The following is a 17,510-nucleotide window of genomic DNA, read 5'->3' as shown; positions in this document are numbered from 1 at the left end:
TGATCCTTTTAAAGTACTGAAAGAGAAATTCTCTCAAGTGCACACAAAGTTCCTCATTACAGAGAAATATGCATAATACCTCGGGTGTACTTATCACCATAATTATTTTAGTGAAATGCATATCCTAAGATAGTAGGTACAATGACATCTTATATTTACAGCAATGTCAAAGAATAAAGCACTCAACAATTTTCTAGAACTTCCCTTTTAAGATCAAATCTCTTTTAATCCTCTTGATAGAAACCATTTCTAAGTATATTTATAATTCCTTGGGTTCTTAAACAGAGGACTGAATTTTTTAAGTTTTTTTATTGAACATCCCTCAAAGCCAGAACATCAGCTATCAATTCTCACAGCCTGCTTTGCCCAGTCTCCTGGTTTATAGTTTCCAATTTTCCATGTACTAGGAGCAATAATTAAGCCTGTGTGGGTTAACTGAGTTAATCATGCTCTGAGTGAGGAACCAAAGAGCAAAGTACATAGCTGTTGGCAAAGGATTTCTGCCAAGCGAAGCATTCAGAGGTTCTCTTCCCACCCCACGCTCCCCAGCATCCCTAGCTATGTTAAAATTTTCCACGTGACAGGGAAGCTTAAGAAGCCAGAAGCAGAGTCTCCAAATAACACCTCAAGTCCAAATTTCAATTAATATAAAATTAACCAGTTAATTTACCATTTGCCAGAATTAAGTTTACTCTAGTAGATAATTCTAGCAATAATATCAGAGCTGCATAGCTAATCAATAAACTTAGCGATGCCTCAGCCGTAAGTTTTCTAACACCAAAATCTTGTCATCTTTCATGGTGACCGCATAGCAAACTTTCTGTCTGCAGGTAGCACCATGTTGTTTTTCCTGCTGAGATTAGCTAGTGCTTAAAGCACCTGGGGGATGCTTTTAGGGACTTTCTTGTGCTTCTTTATAGGAAGGTGGGGAGACAAGGAGTGTGGATTGTGTGTAGGGCAACACAGAAATACAAGTGGGAGGGCACACAAGTGCATGACATGGAGAACAGTAATGCCTAGACCATGGATGCCACTCAATAGCTGCTCCTCTGAAACCTGTCTAAACAAAAGATTTATTATCAACTATTAGCAAGAAATGTAAAGGTTCTCTTGCTTCTGTTTTTATTAATTATAATTATCAAAAAATTTTAGGGCGGTTTACATGGAGTCTTTTAGAAATCTACTCGTTAGCTCTATTTTTATTTTTCTTTACGGGACCCCAGCCATCTCTGGGCTATGAATAAAGTACAACGGGCCATGAGGAGTGGGTCAATAGCAGCACCCAAGCAGGAATAGTGTGTTCTCCTAAAAAGAAAAATATGGAGTTGGTGAAATTGAGCAATGAATGAGCAAGTTTGAGGAATAAAGTCCAGACCGATTTTCTGTAAAAATTCCCTAATTTATCAAACCTGGGGTTTAAGGAACCATATATAAACAGAAAGCACCTGAGGTCCAGGCTTGGTAATTAACTTGTTTCTCTTGCTCATTCACCAAACACAGTCACCGAGTGCAGGCTGCATGCTCCATGTCCCGCCGGGGACTGCTCGGCTTTGCTCGGAGAACACAGACACAGCGGTACAAGAGGGACTGGGGGCATGCAGGAAGGCCATCGGACCCCCTTGAAGGATGGGGGACTTCCTGCAATAAGAGGCATCTCAGCAACACAAGGAGTGAGCCTTGGCAGAGCGCATCCAGGGGTCATGCCACGTGTGCGCCAAGGCCCCGGAAATGGCAGGTTAGTCCATTTAGGGTGCCCACTGTGGTAGATCTGGGGCCAGGGTGGGGGAGGGAGCAGAGGAGAAGCTGGAGGGACAACTGATCCTAAGAGCCCCTGAAACATAGCGAGGAGCCTGTTTTCTCGGCAAAGCCATCGACAGTGGTCTAGGTTAAAATTAACAGAAGTGGGGGTAGGACAGGAGACAGAAGAGGAAGTTCAGGCAAGATGACTGAGAGATGGGTGTGGCACTGGGGACACTAATGTGACAGTGGTTCTATCCTGTAGGAAAGGAGGCAGGGCAAAGGGAGAGGCCCAGAATATACCTGAGAGAGGCACTCCAGGCATTAGAGCAGGCATCTGAGGAATGGGGGGTAAGGCATGAGATAGGGGGCTGAGTATAGGGCACGGCAAGATGAAGAATTTTCTAGAAGAACCCTAGCTCTACCTCCAGAGTCACAGCCTTTGGACTGTGTCCTTTCTTAAGATTATTCATTCCTACCCAAACCCCTATGAGTGCTATAGCCAATGCAGGGGTTGGTAGGATTCATGTCACCCATGGGAAGAGAGGCCCCTAACACAGGACATCTGTCACCTGCTTCGCAGCTCAGCCAAATCTCTTCTCAAGCTGTGAAGAAGCTTCACGGACCTGCTCTGCCTACTGAGTAGCTACTAACCACATTGGCCGTTTGCGATTTAATTAAAATGAAGTAAGATCAGAAATTCAGTTCCTGGGGTGCCTGGGTGGCTCAGTGGTTGAGCGTTTGCCTTTGGCTTGGGTCATGATCCCAGGGTCCTGGGATGGAGTACCGCATCGGGCTCCCCACAGGGAGCCTGCTTCTCCCTCTGCCTACATATTCTCTGCCTCTGTGTGTCTCTCACAAATGAATAAATAAGACCTTAAAAAAATATTCAGTTCCTCAGATCCAAGAACTACATTCTAAGTGGCTACCACAAGTGACAGACACCAAACATTTCCTTTATCACAGAGGTTTAAGATAGAACTGTGTGGAATTTGCTTCAAGTAGCATATGCAAGAGGTGAAGAAATTTTTTATTAACGAAAAGGTAGAAATTCACTCCATCACAGATTAAAGTTCTCAGTGAAGAGGGGCACCTGGCTGGCTGAGCTCAGTAGAGCCTGCGACTCTGGATCACAGAGTCTTGAGTTCAAGCCATATGTTGAGCCTAGAGTTTATTTTTAAAAAAACAAGAACAATAAAAAAGGTAAAACGCTCAGGGAAGAGGATCAATGTGGAAAACAAGAACACTATTTTGACATTCTCTTGAATACATAAAATATTCAAATAACTATAATTGAAACGATAAATTTCAAGTGTTGGCACGGTTTGCTAGAATATTTTTCTATTGTACGTATATAAACTTAGTATTTATTTATTATGCTGTCAGTGTGGATAAATAATATGAAAATAGTAAGAAAAACATTGCAGCCTCATCAGAGTAGGAGTCAAAAAGGCTTCAGTATTTTTCACATTTCATGTTTTTAAATTTATGACATATTCCAGGAAACCAAGGGCAGAAAACCATAATCAATGAACTGCTGAAAGTAGCATTTAGGAACTGATCCTGTGGGCCTTCTATACAAGTTTACTGATAAATACTAGTAGTTATGCCAACAAGTGAAAGTTCAATGTTCAAATACCAGCCTAGGGAGGGTAAGGACAGTGTTGGAATAAAGCTCTGGATCCTTGGGGAAGCGCTCACACCTGCACATGTGCACACACAGCAGTGACCAGTCCCAGGCCCAGGCCATGCCCATCAAAATGCATGAGGGTAGACAGTAGGGCAAGGGCTTATATTTTTTTAAGGGCCCCCATGAAGTTACTAATATGAAGACAGTTGGAAAGAACTATTATGAATTAGACCAACTATTTTTTTTTTTTTACGATTTTAATTGAGAGTGACATAGCATAAGCAGAGGGAAGAACAGAGGGAGAGAGAGAGAGAGAGAGAGAGAATCATGAGCAGACTCTATGCTAAGCACAATGCAGGGCTCGATCCCAGGACCACTAGACCATAACTTGAGCTGAAAACAAAGAGTTGGACGATTAACTGACTAAACCACCCAGACACCCCTAAACCAACCTTTTCCATAGTCTCTATGCTCACAATTAAGATGTCCTTAGGGGACTCTAGGGAGAAAACACAGTCCTTTTTAATATTCACAATATTTTCCTTAAGCTCAATTTAAAGCATCCTATTATCCACCAAGGCACTGGATTTAACCCTGACTGTAGGCTGGAATCACTTGGAAGGCTCTTTAGAAAAATACTAATGTCCGGGCCCCCTCCAACCTACCAAATTGGAATTTCCACTAGAACTCAGGCATGTGTGTTTCATAAGATTCCTAAGTGATTCTAGAAGGCAGCCACAATTGAGAACCTTCGCACTAAATGAAACCGATGCCTTATTTCTTGGGAAATTCAAATAGCAGTCATGTACCCAAAATATAAGCCCCAGGAGATCAGACTAAATCCACTACATCTGTCTCAAGTTTCATCCCAAAGGTGAACCCAGGAGGTGCTCACAGCAGGTCTTCCCTTAACTGCCAGTACCCACCCCCGCCCCACAGTATAAGCCCAGGAATCAGCACTCAAAAATTGCTTGAACAAATGGGAGCAATTTATGTGGTTATGGATAATCTTTCTATAAATGAGTGAGTTTAATTTTTTTTTTAGATTTCAGAGAGAGAGAGAGAGAGAGAGAGAGAGAGAGAGAGAAAGCATAAATGCAGGGAGGGGAGGGGCAGAGGGAGAGAGGATCTGAAGCAGACTCCATGCTGGGCATGAGCCCTACATGGATCTCGATCCCAGGCCCCTGAGGTCATGACCTAAGCTAAAACCAAGATTCAGAAGCTCAACCAACTAGGCCACAGAGGAACCCCTGATGAGTGAATTTAAATGTTTCTTTCTAGAGGAAATCCAAAAGCTCAGATACAGTCTGAAACTATATCCTGACCTGACAAATCAGTTTGAACACAATAAATACTTATAATGTTGAGCCTCTTCTATATCAAGGAGTTTTTGCCAGCAAAACAAATTATCAGAAAACCCTAAAACTAAGAACCAAATAGCAAAATAACCTTCATGTAAACAGCAATTGGGGGCTGCCCCCTTCTTCCCACATCTCCTTCTCCCCACCCCATCCTGCAAGCTGGAAATGCACCCATGCCAGCGGTGGGGCAGTTGCGGGAACCCATTCTTCCCCCTCACACAGGATGTGAGGGGTGTCCTCACTCAGGTCTCGGGAAAGGAATGGGGGTTCGCTAAATCCCGTCCAGTTACATCATGGAGTCCAACCATTCCTTAAGCCACCATGCTCTGATTGGAAAATTCTGTCTTGGGATTCTGAGTCCTGGAACTGATTTATTTTAGTTCTTCTGTAAACCAAAATCCAACCGTAAAAACAACATAATAACATTAAAGGCAATGTGCAACAAGAAGAAACGTTAGCTCTGCTCCCTAGACCCTAACATGATCATTTATAAATGTGTTTAGGTGTTGTGTTTGGTTTACTGGTACAGTATCTTCACATAGCTTTCGTAATCAAGGCTGCCATCTCATCCCATCGCCTGCTTTTCCTCACTCACTATGATGCTCTAGTAGGTGAATCAACAGCTCTATAAAACAGGCAGAGGGGAACACAGTGTCCAAGGAGGAAGTCTTGTTCTACAACGCTGCTTATAAATCCTGGACACCGCAGGCAAAATCTGCAGGCTCTGATGCTTCCAAATGTCTTTTTCAGAGACTCTGAAACATCCAATAATCTAGAAACTGATCTCGTCCTTGGCATTTTGGGTGCTCATTCCATCAACTACATTATTATTAATGTAGGAAAGGCTGAACACAGAGATCTGGCCTCCAATTATGCTTAACGACACTGGTGACAGGCATGGAGCCATCAGCGCTGGCCAGACCTGCCATCCTGTACGGGCTCAGAATGTTACAGGGAGCTGTCACCATCAAAGGGCAACTCCATCTGCCTCAAGGCCTTGGAAGAAGGAAGCTGACTTTGAGCGTTACATCCATCCTGTCCCCCCACCTCTGTCATTTTACATACAGATGGTACCTTTGCAGCTTCTCCATGAAAACACTTTTCAAATGCATTAATAAATGCATGCCTGGAAGAGTGTTTTCTGTTTCTCCAGGATGTTTAAACATTATGCAACTCACACTGCTCCAACCCAGAAAGTGACAGAGCGGGTGGGGGGTTAGCCCTTAGCCAGTCATCAGGCAAAAGCTTTATTCTCTCCTCAGGCCAAAGTGACCAGCCACCAAAGGCAACCACTCACATTTTAGATGAACCACTCACATTTTAGATGAATCATGATAGTTTAGCTCAATCTTTTGCAGATACAAGAAGGGTGCGGGGTGGAGGGGGATTTCCTTTCCAAATGCAAAAATGTTACAAATTGATCTCCTTAGACCAGCATTTTTCCTTCCTAGAAACTTGCTATATTTTTGCCCTGAGGGAACCAATTAAAGCCATTATTTTTGTTGTTGATTATTTTTAAAATATACCAAATTATCGCCAACCTCCACGATAATCACTCGTGGCCAGTCCTATTTCATTGATATCCCTAGCGACACTCACACACATCCATTTTATGTGGCAGCACATCCCAGACACCATTTATTTCATGCATGAATAACCCAGTATGTTAAGTCTACTTTAGAATGACAAGAACCTGAGTTCACTTATTAGTGTTTATAAAATTCTGTGGCAGGAGAGAGAAAGTTAAGGCATTAACTTACTAGAGAACCACATGTAGGAAATTAAAAGGAACCACCCCTTCTGATCCCTCACTGCCCAAGAGTTTGGAGAGAGATTTGCCAGTTGAATGCAGCTGTGCATCACGAGTGACTTCACCAACCCAGCCCCAGCACAGCAAGATGAATACAGTTGCATGTGGCTGAAGTTTACTTTATAATAAAATCATGTTACGGAGTGCCTGGGTGGCTCAGTGGTTGGGTGTCTTCTGCCTTTGGTTCAGGTCATAATCCCAGGGTCCTGGGATGGAGTCTTGCATCAGGCCCCCTACAGGAAGCCTGCTTCTCCCTCTGCCTATGTCCTTGCCTCTGTGTCTCTCATAAACAAATAAAATCTTAAAAAAAAAAAAAAATCATGTTACTTGGAAACCAATTAGCCAAGTATCTATTATTTGACCTGAATTAAAACCTCAAAAGAGAAATGACTGCTCATATTTATTTGATATGCAGTTAAAATCCTAACTTTTTCTGTTTTAAAGTAAGCTCTATGCCCAATGTGGGGCTTGAATTCATGAGCCTGAGATCAGGAGTCAGATGCTCTACTGACTGAGCCAGCCAGGTACCCCAAAATCCTAACATTTTTTTTAAAGATTTCATTTATTTATTCATATGAGAGAGAGAGACAGAGACACAGGCAGAGGGAGAGGGAGAGGCAGGCTCCCCACAAGGAGCCCAATCCAGTACTCCATCCCGGCCCCTGGGATCATGCTGTAAGCTGAAAGCAGACATCCAACTGCTAAGCCACCCAGGCGTCCCAATCCTAACATTTTAAAGGAGGTTTTTACTTATGTGAATGGTACTAGTACCTTTCTTTTGACACATAAGATTCTGGATGGTCAAGACCAATGTGGGAGCGGATTAGTAATAATTCTGCTAGTATTTTCATGTTTAACTGAAATCCTCTCCATGGGATCATCCAGGCCCCTCTGATTTCTTATTTTCAAAGATTTTATTTATTTATTCATGAGAGAGAGAGAGAGAAAGAGAGGCAGAGACACAGGCAGAGGGAGAAGCAGGCTCCATGCAGGGAGCCTGACATGGGACTCGATCCCGGGACTCCAGGATCACGTTCTGGGCCGAAGGCAGACACTAAACCGCTGAGCCACCCAGGGATTCCCCCAGCCCCTCTGATTTTATGAAGAAATGGCCAAGGGAGAAGGGTGGAAGGGAGAGAGAGAGAAACAAAATCTTAAAAAGATGCAATTCTATGAAAATATAATGTAAAACGAAGCAAAGATTTTCAGACAAGCTCATCTCGTATAGGTAGTGAATGAATAAGGACTGGCTCCTTGCTCTCTCACTCAGTCTCTGCTGATCAGGACAGGGAAACCCAAGGTCAGTTAAGAACCCATAAAACTCCCCATTTCAAAGAGAACCTGACCAGCCAGCACTGCATCTTTCAAAGCCAGCATGCTGGTGTGCACACCAAAAGCTCCAGGGAATGAGTATCTTGGGGGTATCTTGTGCCTTTTTTAAAAAACATTTTTCAGCCTTTCACATTTTTTCCCTCCAGAGATCACCCTGACAAAATAACCAAGCTTAACAGAGGATGCCATCTGAATAAAGTGTGAGGAGGGGAAAAAAAAATCCCTGACAATGCAGCAAATCCATGCATATATTAGTGGAGATGGTGTTCACACTGAGGGCATGGCTCCCTGGGGGAGGTCAAGGTTAGCAGCCACACTTAGCAAACTCCTTTTCTTCTTTTCGTTTTTAATCCTTGACCACGCAAAACCCTAGGTTTTGCCACTTTTTAAACAAAGGCTGATTATAAAGCAGCTCAAATCTTTCACCAGCTACAGCATTTCCTTTTGTAGTAGAGAGAAGATGGGCTTTACCAGGAGACAAGGGAGGTTCAAATCCCCGCTCTACTGGTCCCTCTGCAGTTTAACCTTGAATTCCTCCCCTGGAAGTCAAAACCATCCGACTTCACAAAGCTTCGTTTGTGTGGTCTCTGACTTTCTATTTCCCTACACACAACTTGACGATTCTATTCAAGGCTAACAGACAAAACTTTTTTTTTTTTTTTTTTAATTTTTATTTATGATAGTCACACACACACAGAGAGAGGCAGAGACATAGGCAGAGGGAGAAGCAGGCTCCATGCACCGGGAGCCCGACGTGGGATTCGATCCCGGATCTCCAGGATCCTGCCCTGGGCCAAAGGCAGGCGCTAAACCGCTGCGCCACCCAGGGATCCCCCAGACAAAACTTCTTGAATGCCTCTGGGGCCAGACACCACTGAGGGCAGGAAGCCGGGAGTCCTGGTCCTTGCACAGCTCAAAAGAGCGTGGCAGTGGTTCCTCTGGCCCTATGTAAAACTCGAAGTACTTCTTTCTGGTACCTTCTCACGGCCCAGCCCCTGGCTTCTTTCTGCTCTCATGGCTCCAGTCTGTGCTCAGTAATTATCACTAATTATCTCTGAAATGTGAGCTGATATGAGCTCAAATGCAAAAGTAGCAATTGTGGCTTCTCACTGCCCCACAGAGACACCCTTAATCCAGGCCAGCACCCAGGACTCTGAACCCCAACCCCAACTCTTGGACAAGATGCTCCAAGCAGCTCCTCCCAGTTAGACAGCTGGCAAAAGTGCAACCTACTAAGTGCTCTTCTTCCCCCTCTTCACACTTTAATATGGGGCCCCTGAGCACTTAAACAAAGATCCCTTAAGCTCCCAAACACAAAGGTCAAGACAGGAAGTGAGAAGAAAAACGGAGACTGTATTTCACTTGGTCCCCCAAGTGAAAATTTCCTCTTCTCTTTTAGCTTCAACTATTCTCTGTAACTGTTGGGCTTTTCACGGGCGTGCAAAGAGTGGTATCTGTGGTACTTTTAAAATAATATATATTCATTGGTGTAAGACAAGCTAGACTCAGCAGTGAGGCAAGTGTCCAGGAGATCGGCTTGTCAACACTAAGGGAGCCTCTAGCAAATGCCACCAAATGCTTCCCTCCTTGCTCTCTACCTGTATTTGCAAAACTTTAGTCACTTGTGTTACTGTTTGGAGAATGTCTGAAAATTCTTCCAAACTCGGTTCCATGAGTACAGATGCCAGGCCTATTTTGTAAAGCATTGTGTCCCTAACAACCAGTCCTGCACCTAAACCACAGCTGACTCTCAAATATTTATGAACGAAAGAAGTAGGTCCTCCACTTCCTTGAGTAATTGTAAGGCTGGTTTCAACTCTTCTGTCATCCTGACCTGTGAAACTGTGATGCCAACACAAGTATGTACTAATATTCACAGAGAGAGAGCTCCAACAACCGTGATCTGCCTTTTCCTACTTCATGCTTTTGGATTCAAAGGACAACAGAGTGAAACCCTGGGGGAAATTATGGATCATAATTATGTGAAGAGAGTAGTTTTCTGGATTCGTACATTGGCTGGGTCCTCACACTATCACTACACACAGTCTCAAAGGAGTGATTCACTAAATTTAAAAAAAGGAAGAAAAAGAAAAATTAACACACGCACACTCAGTTTCAGCTTCTGAGCCACCTCAATTCTCAGACTAAGAAAACTGCTCTCATCACATAAGAAAGTTGGCTACATAACAGTTATAAACCATGACAATATTCACATTTTCTCCTTACTGTTAAGAAACCCATAGGCCCAAGGTGGAGACACTTGCCCCCAGGGCAGCAAACCCAGTCTTAATTGCAGTTTCAACCTCTCCAGAAATAGAATTTTAAGCCAGTCAATTTGAAATTTTCTGGTCAACACCAAAGAGATAATCTGTCACGCGGGCCCTCTCTGTCCCCTAAAAAAAGAGGAGTTAACCGAGGCAATTAGATCCCCCGGCCCTTCCCACAAAAGGAAGGTGATCTTGCCTAGAACAATCCTTTTCTTTTGCTAATAAATAACTGCCTTGACCCATCCTCCTTCCTGCAAAAACCTGTTTTGCATGACTCCTTGGAGCATCTCTCTACGTGCTCGATGGGATGCTGCCTGATTCATGAATCGATTCAATAAAGCCAATTACATCTTCAAATTTACTCGGTTGAATTTTAAGATTCCCCAGTAGGCTTAGTTAGGCCATTACGAAGCTGGTATCTGTGAACTCATCAGTTTCACATCTCTACAGCTGTTAATCACAGAGGAACTCTCAAGATCCCACACACTGCCCAACATCTAGGAGAGAACATTTAACAAAATGGATTTTTCCAAGAAAAACATACTGAGACTTTATAAATTACTAATAGTTTAAAAACCAAGACCCAACCAAGCCCATGGACACACACATTTAAAACCAGATGTGCAACCTAGTATTGCCCACATAAAGAATTTAGGACAGCTCGCAAGAGCTTTTGAAAATAAAAGCACTGGATGTTATGCTATAACGTTGGCAAATTGAACTCCAATTAAAAAAATTTTTTAAATTAAAAAATTAAAAAAAGTAAGAACAAAACACATTTTGCCAGATTTATTAGCCATGTGTTATTGAAGATACACTAACAGCTCAGTCTCCACAGAGAACTGTGATAGACCTTGACCAATCGGGAAGGGGTAATGATGGTTTATTACACGTCTTCCTACTGGTCAAATGTGAAATCTACTATTGAACACTGACTCTAAGTTTACCTACGAGTAAGGATTAAAATCACCTGTTCTCAAAGCTTCTCCACTGGATGCAGTATGGCTGGACTTGGTGGTTAAAAGTCTTAAATAACCACTGGTTTTTATTCTTACCTAAAACCAGATTCTTAACAAACCCTCCACCTAGTCACTATGTTCCAAATAACCAAGGTAAAAAAAAAATTGTTAGCTAAATTTTCTGACTACTCCCTTAACAAACAGCAACAAGGCAAAGAATCAAGCAGTCACTGGACACATCACATTGGCCCATGAGAAGGACAAGATTCCTGCCTCTGAGGGAGGAATTTGTCCCAAGAATTGTCCCAAGAATTTAACATTAAAATTGGATTTCATGGTATGTTAGTTGCAGAAATATTCTTACTTTTTGGAGATGCACTCTAGAGTATTGAAGAGCTAAAGTTTTGTGAAAACTTGTCAGCTGTACACTTGTCTTTTGTGAGGTTTTTTGCATGTATGTTATATGCCTCAATTAAAAGTTTATTTTAAAAGAAGAGTGAAAAAATAAATAAAAGAAGAGTGAAAGATGTCAAAGGTTCAACAGGGGAGCCTGGGTGGTTCAGTTGGTTGAATATCCAACTCTGTTTCAGCTCAGGTCATGATCTCATGGTTGTGGAATCGAGCCCCATATCAGGCTGTGCACTCAGTGTGGAGTTGGCATGAGATTCTTTCTCTCTGCCCCTCTCCCCCTGCTGTCCTCCCCCTAAATATGTAAAATCTTTTCAAAAATAAATAAAAGGTTCAACAAATAGGTATGATGGAAAATGGATAGATGGAATTCAGGCAAACATTAATTGCTGAATAAAAGGAATGGGTATATAAGGGTCATGTTTCTGTAGGGTGGTTGGTTTTTTTTTTTTTTTTTTTTTTTTTAGATTTATTTATTTGACAGAGGAAAAAAAGCACAAGCAGAGGTAGCAACAGAGGGAGTGGGAGAAGCAAACTCTCCTCCAAGCAGGGAGCCCAACCATGGGCTTGATCCCAGGACCCTAAGTTCATGACCTGAGCTGATGGCAGACACTCAACTGACTGAGCCACCCAGGAGCCCCTGCAGGTTTTTAATTCTTATAGGAAAATCTAATTGGATTCCCTATGTATTCACACAAATAGTTTAAGCAAATAAAGGAAGAGCCCTCATGCACAGACAGCCAGGTCTCTAACCTGAGGTAGTGTAAGCCTGTTGCGATAGAAGAAGACAGGAATGCCCCTAAAGGACCATGAATTATCTAAGCTCAAAAGGGCTTAAAACAACCTCCACCTCTTGAAGTGCAAGGACAGAAATGAGATTTGTTTGAATTACACAGGAGCTGGAAACAGGAGAAAAATGGGTAAGAGAAAGAAGAGTAACTGAAGGAGCTGTGACAACCAAGAGGAAAAGATGCACATCGTCCAAATCAAGACAATGGTAACAGTCTCCAGAGAAGGAAAGAGTGTGATCCCCAAGAATATATAAGTGACACACATGTGTCTCCATTCATCATGGTTTTACAAAAGTAGAATTCTTTCTGGAGGAGAACACCTGTATCTGAGCCTTTGGACTCTTGATTTGAATCCCAGTCCTGACTCTCCTAGACTTCCGAGACAAATCCCTTTTGAACCTCAACCACCAAGAGCAGAGATGGGTATCTGCTCCATGTATGCTGGAGCTGAAGCTGTGAAGATGACCCAGGCAATGCTTGGCTTGACAGACAGGAACAACTGGAATCTTCTTGAGGGGGTACCCAGCGCAACATCCGAACTTAGTAAGTGCTGGTGGCTTTTAAATTCAAGCTTATTTTCCTCTTATACTGAAAGACTCCATTAGGACTTTATTGTTTACATCTGGGTTACCCATGTAACTACGTCCCTGTTCACCAGTTAATTAAAGAGTAAAAACAAAAAGTAGCTCAATACATTGACCTGCAAAGATCATCATTAAGAACTGCAAGTGAGAGGGCGCCTGGGTGGTTCAATCAGTTGAGCATCAGACTCTTGATTTAGGCTAAGGTCATGATCTCAGGGTCCCGGGATTGAGACCCATGTCAGGGCTCCTCGTTCAGCAGGGAGTCAGCTGGAGATTTACTCTCTCTCTCCCTCTGCCCCTTCCCCACCCCCCTCTCTCTCCAATAGATTAATTAATTTAAAAAGAAAAATAATTCCAAGTGAAGAACATTCACTTCTATGGGGTTGATTCAAAGTAAGGATAGCGTATGTTATCATAATTTTAATATTACAACAAAGCCAATAAACTAGCAAAATTTATTAGATACTATGGATCCACAATAATGCTATACACAGGGTCCCTTAAATCAATTCTGAGGAGGGGTAAGCAGAACCTGTGTCAACTAGACTTGCGTTGAGGTTGGCAAACATTTCTTGTAAAGAGCCAGACAGTACCTATATTATGGTCCACAATCCACATGGTCTCATTGTAACCACTCAGCTCTATTGCTGCAGCATGAGAAGCTGCCATGAACAACATGTCAACAATGGGCTCGGGTGTGTTCTAATAAAACTTTATTGATGGCACTGAAATGTAAATTTCATGTCATTTTCACATGTCATGAAATACTACCCTTCTTACTTTTCAATCATTTAAAAATGCAAATGAAATATAATTTGTTTTATAAGATGAAAAAGTTCTGGCAACTGGTTGCCCACAATATGAATATAATTAACACTGCTGAGCTATATGCTTAAAAATGGTTAACATAGTACATTTTACAGTATATATATTTTGCTCTAATTAAAAACTGTTAAGTCAAAAAAAAAAAAAAAAAAAAAAAGACCATTCCTGGCTGGTAGGACTATGAGCTGATATAATCTCCTGGTGTTACTCAGAAATAGGATGTGAAATGTACTACTGCTTGTCAACCCAACATGACTAGAAACCTGACATCAGAAATCACTAGATAGCAGTTTCCATCCCAGGCCACAGTGAAGCAGAGAGTCCTGCAGTCCTCTGTGTGAAGGCACAGACATTGCTTGGATTCCTGTCATATTTCTGCAGGCCTCATCTGAGGGTTTGTGAACAGAGCAGCCCGTCCCTCTGGGCTGTGAGTCTACTGAACTGGAATCCTCCCCTGCAGAGGAAAACTGGATTTGAGTAGGGGACCCACACATTGTCTCAGCAGCCATCCACAAGGCCCTTTAGGATGATGCACATCCAAATGTCTTGGCATGCAGAAGGGGCTGGCCAAAGCAGAAGGCTCAGGGGGAAAGCCAAGTACAGATGTGACCCAAAAAGTCTGGGGGCCACGAGCCTAGGCTCTGAAAGCATTTACGTCACCATCAAAGGAAACATGGCCTGCATTTCCAAACCCCACGCTTCCCATGTCCACACCAATAACCAGATGGAGATAGAGATGCCAAGTTTTTCTCAAAGCAGTGACTGTGACCCAGAAAGACAAATCCCAAGGACAACTGCAGCCGGCTGGGCCTGTGATGCCACAAAACCAAAGGATCAGGTCAGAACGTGTGGGGTTCGTTAAGAAAAAATAGTGGCTCTTGTTGCAAAATTGGTCTGTGGCTAAAATTCGTTTACACAAAAACATTTTTTCTTCCTATGATGTTAATTTGTTGAATGCCTACATAAAATAATAGCCCTCTTTTCCATGCCTTTAACTCCATCCTTTTATAGTTTTCAATGATGGGTTTTATTAATATTCGAAGAGCATCTTGGGGTGGTTTTTATTCATTAATCTACATGTAATATCTGGAAGTTCTGGAAACTGGTTTGAAATCTAGGACTTACAGAAAATTTTCCAAAGGTAGCGGTTCCAAAGAGTGACTCATGACAAACCTAAAACCCTCCCTTTGCCACCAACCAAGCAAATGAGTAAGCTCTGTTAATGACCAAGCTTCAGGAATAGGAACTGTGATTAATTTGATGTGGACAGTGTGCTGGGCCCTGGTGCCTTATCTACATTTCCTTCAAAGGACAAAGTTGGTATTTTTATTCCCATTTTGCAGAGAAGGACAATGCGGCCCAGAGAACAAACTTGCCCAAAACCACACAGCTAGTAAGTGGTTGGACTGGGACTGGAGCCCAGATCTTTGACACCAAAATTGATGCTTCGCCCCCCTCCCTCTCTCTTTCAGATAGATTAAACAGAAAATCAAATAATGTGAAAACCACTGCTAACGTGAGCTGGAAAACGATTTTAAGTAGCAACCTCCTGGTAACTCATTCTCACTAGGTCTCTCGCTCCTTATCTATAAAGGAATGAGTTGGCACAAATGGCATCTATTAATTTCATGCCTTTGACACCAATTTTTCCCCCATTAGCCAGTCATGCTAGGAAAAATGGAAAAAAGCACTTAAAAGTCATTTAGTTGTTTTTAGTTTATTTTTTCTGTCACACAGAATGATCGACATCACTCCTGGGAATCAAGGGATTATTCTGGCAGGGCAGAGAACTTTATAAGCTGCCACAGAGAAAATCAACTAGTCGCAGTGCACCATTTGATGTTCAGCTTCACACAGAGACTTACTGACATCATCTACCTCTGCCATAAGACTGACTTCTGAGATGGCATTCCCACCCCCACCCCCCCACAGGATCCAGAGCCTCAAGCAGAACAGAAGCCCAGTATACATTTGTTGTTGAAAATACGGTGGAAATAATCACCTTTACAATGCAGCAGTAGGAGCTGGGTGTAGCCCAGAGAAGCACGATTAAAATCCCCTAACTTTACGTACCTGAACAGCTCAATAGGAATATATATTCACCAGGAGGAATGTGTGTGCCATGTTTTAACCAACACCACTAATATGGAAAGACTGAATTCTATTGTCCAACACCACCTGGATGCACCCAGGGATTCAAAACACCACACATTCAGATACGTTCAATGATACTACATTTCCTATGCTTAGCCCCCTGTACACTTTTCCAAGTGTCTTCAATTCAGCTGAAGAAAATGTTAAGAAAATCATAAGGGAGATACATTTACAATACATACCATCTTTATCTAAAAAACAAAAACAAATGCAACACAAATGAGTTAATCCACAGTTCCTCGAATGCTGGTCAAGGGTCACCTGTCCCTTAAGGTGAGATTCAATAACAAATCACATCTTAGATCAAGAGATGGCACGACTTCCCAAATGAGATGATGTCCCAGCAAGGTTTTGAGGGGGAGCAGCTTTCCAGGTGGGGGTAGGGAAGAGGGGAGAGCATGAAAAAAGCATTCCAGAAGGAGAACACAGAATATACAAAGGTGCTACCTTAGCACACTGAGTAATGTGTTCAGGGAACCAGAGATGGACTACTTTTACTGGAGCGAAAACTTGAGGGAAAGATGGATGGTCCCTAAGTCACCTGTGGGAAATGAGGCAGGTATTTATAGTTTCATTTCATTGATTAGGAAACCAGAACAGAGGCAGGCATACCAAGGCCTCTGTGGGAATTGGGCTAATGCCTGCCTTATACTCCACTGGCCCTCCCCATCCAGGGCTTAGGGCTCCATGAATGGTACCTTACTCAAGTATTTTCCCCAAGGTCACTAGTGAATCAATGACTAAATCAGAATCAAGGATATGCCAATGCTTATAACAAAAGTCACTTTATTTCCAAACTAGGTAGAGATAGCCAGTGAAGTTAGGGAAAAGACCTAAAAAGAAATGATGGGTAAAGGACAACCACTAGAGGAATGTCACAGTATAAAAGGTTCAGATTCATAAACATGAGATCAATTCTAAGAAGATAAATATCACATAATGCTTCACGATGTTTTAGATGATGGATGTGCCATGATTCACTCAATCCCATGCGGCCACCTAGTCCAGGCAGCTTGATTTTTGCACATAGACTGAGCCATTCCTTAGAAGAAATCCTTTCAAAGAGCAATCACTAGTCAAAAACGCATAAGGTTACGTACTTTTATAGGAGATCATAAGATTTTTTTCTCTATATTGCTCAATATTTTATGACTTTTGAATGGGCACAGATTTTTTGAAAACTGAGAATAGCTTTTAAAACAGAGTCAAGTACAAAGAAAGGTAAGAGTATATCCACCACTCAGAAATGACAACACTTTGTCACATTTGGTTCAGGGTTTGTTTGTTTTTTAATAAGTAGAAATATAAACCTCATAAGTAAAACTATTCCCATTCTATCTTCCTATTTGTGTGTTTTTCCAATATGTTTTATATCCACACATGCACACACCCCTACAGAAATACAGAGAGCTCTTTGTAGGTATGATTTTTAAATATGAATTAAACCATTCTCATCATTCAAAAATTATGTTCTTGAGATCAATGTTGATTTATATAACCACAGTTTACTCCTTAAATTCTGGCACACTGCTGGTTTAAATACACCATTCTCTATATATCCAACTCGTTTATGGATATTTAAGTTGTTTCCAATTCTACTCCTGAAGATCAATTCAGTAATAACTACCCTTATATTTATCCTGAGAGACAGA

The 17,510-nt window shown here is 42.1% G+C and overlaps 1 protein-coding gene and 1 long non-coding RNA gene across 8 annotated transcripts in view; one reads left to right on the top strand and one right to left on the bottom strand.

Moving 5' to 3' along the window:
• The window catches only part of FARP1 (FERM, ARH/RhoGEF and pleckstrin domain protein 1), a 283,051-nt gene that overhangs the window by 158,066 nt on the left and 107,475 nt on the right, over positions 1-17,510 (bottom strand). The window lies entirely within an intron of this gene.
• On the top strand, positions 1,456-17,184 carry LOC140599310 (uncharacterized). Its single transcript, XR_012002034.1, has 2 exons — positions 1,456-1,735; positions 12,401-17,184. It is a non-coding gene; the product is annotated as an uncharacterized lncRNA (long non-coding RNA).

The sequence above is a fragment of the Vulpes vulpes genome, chromosome 6 (assembly GCF_048418805.1).
Source record: "Vulpes vulpes isolate BD-2025 chromosome 6, VulVul3, whole genome shotgun sequence".
Classification (NCBI taxonomy): domain Eukaryota; kingdom Metazoa; phylum Chordata; class Mammalia; order Carnivora; family Canidae; genus Vulpes; species Vulpes vulpes.
Note: the sequence above shows the minus strand (reverse complement) of the source record. Positions and strands in the feature narration are given on the sequence as shown.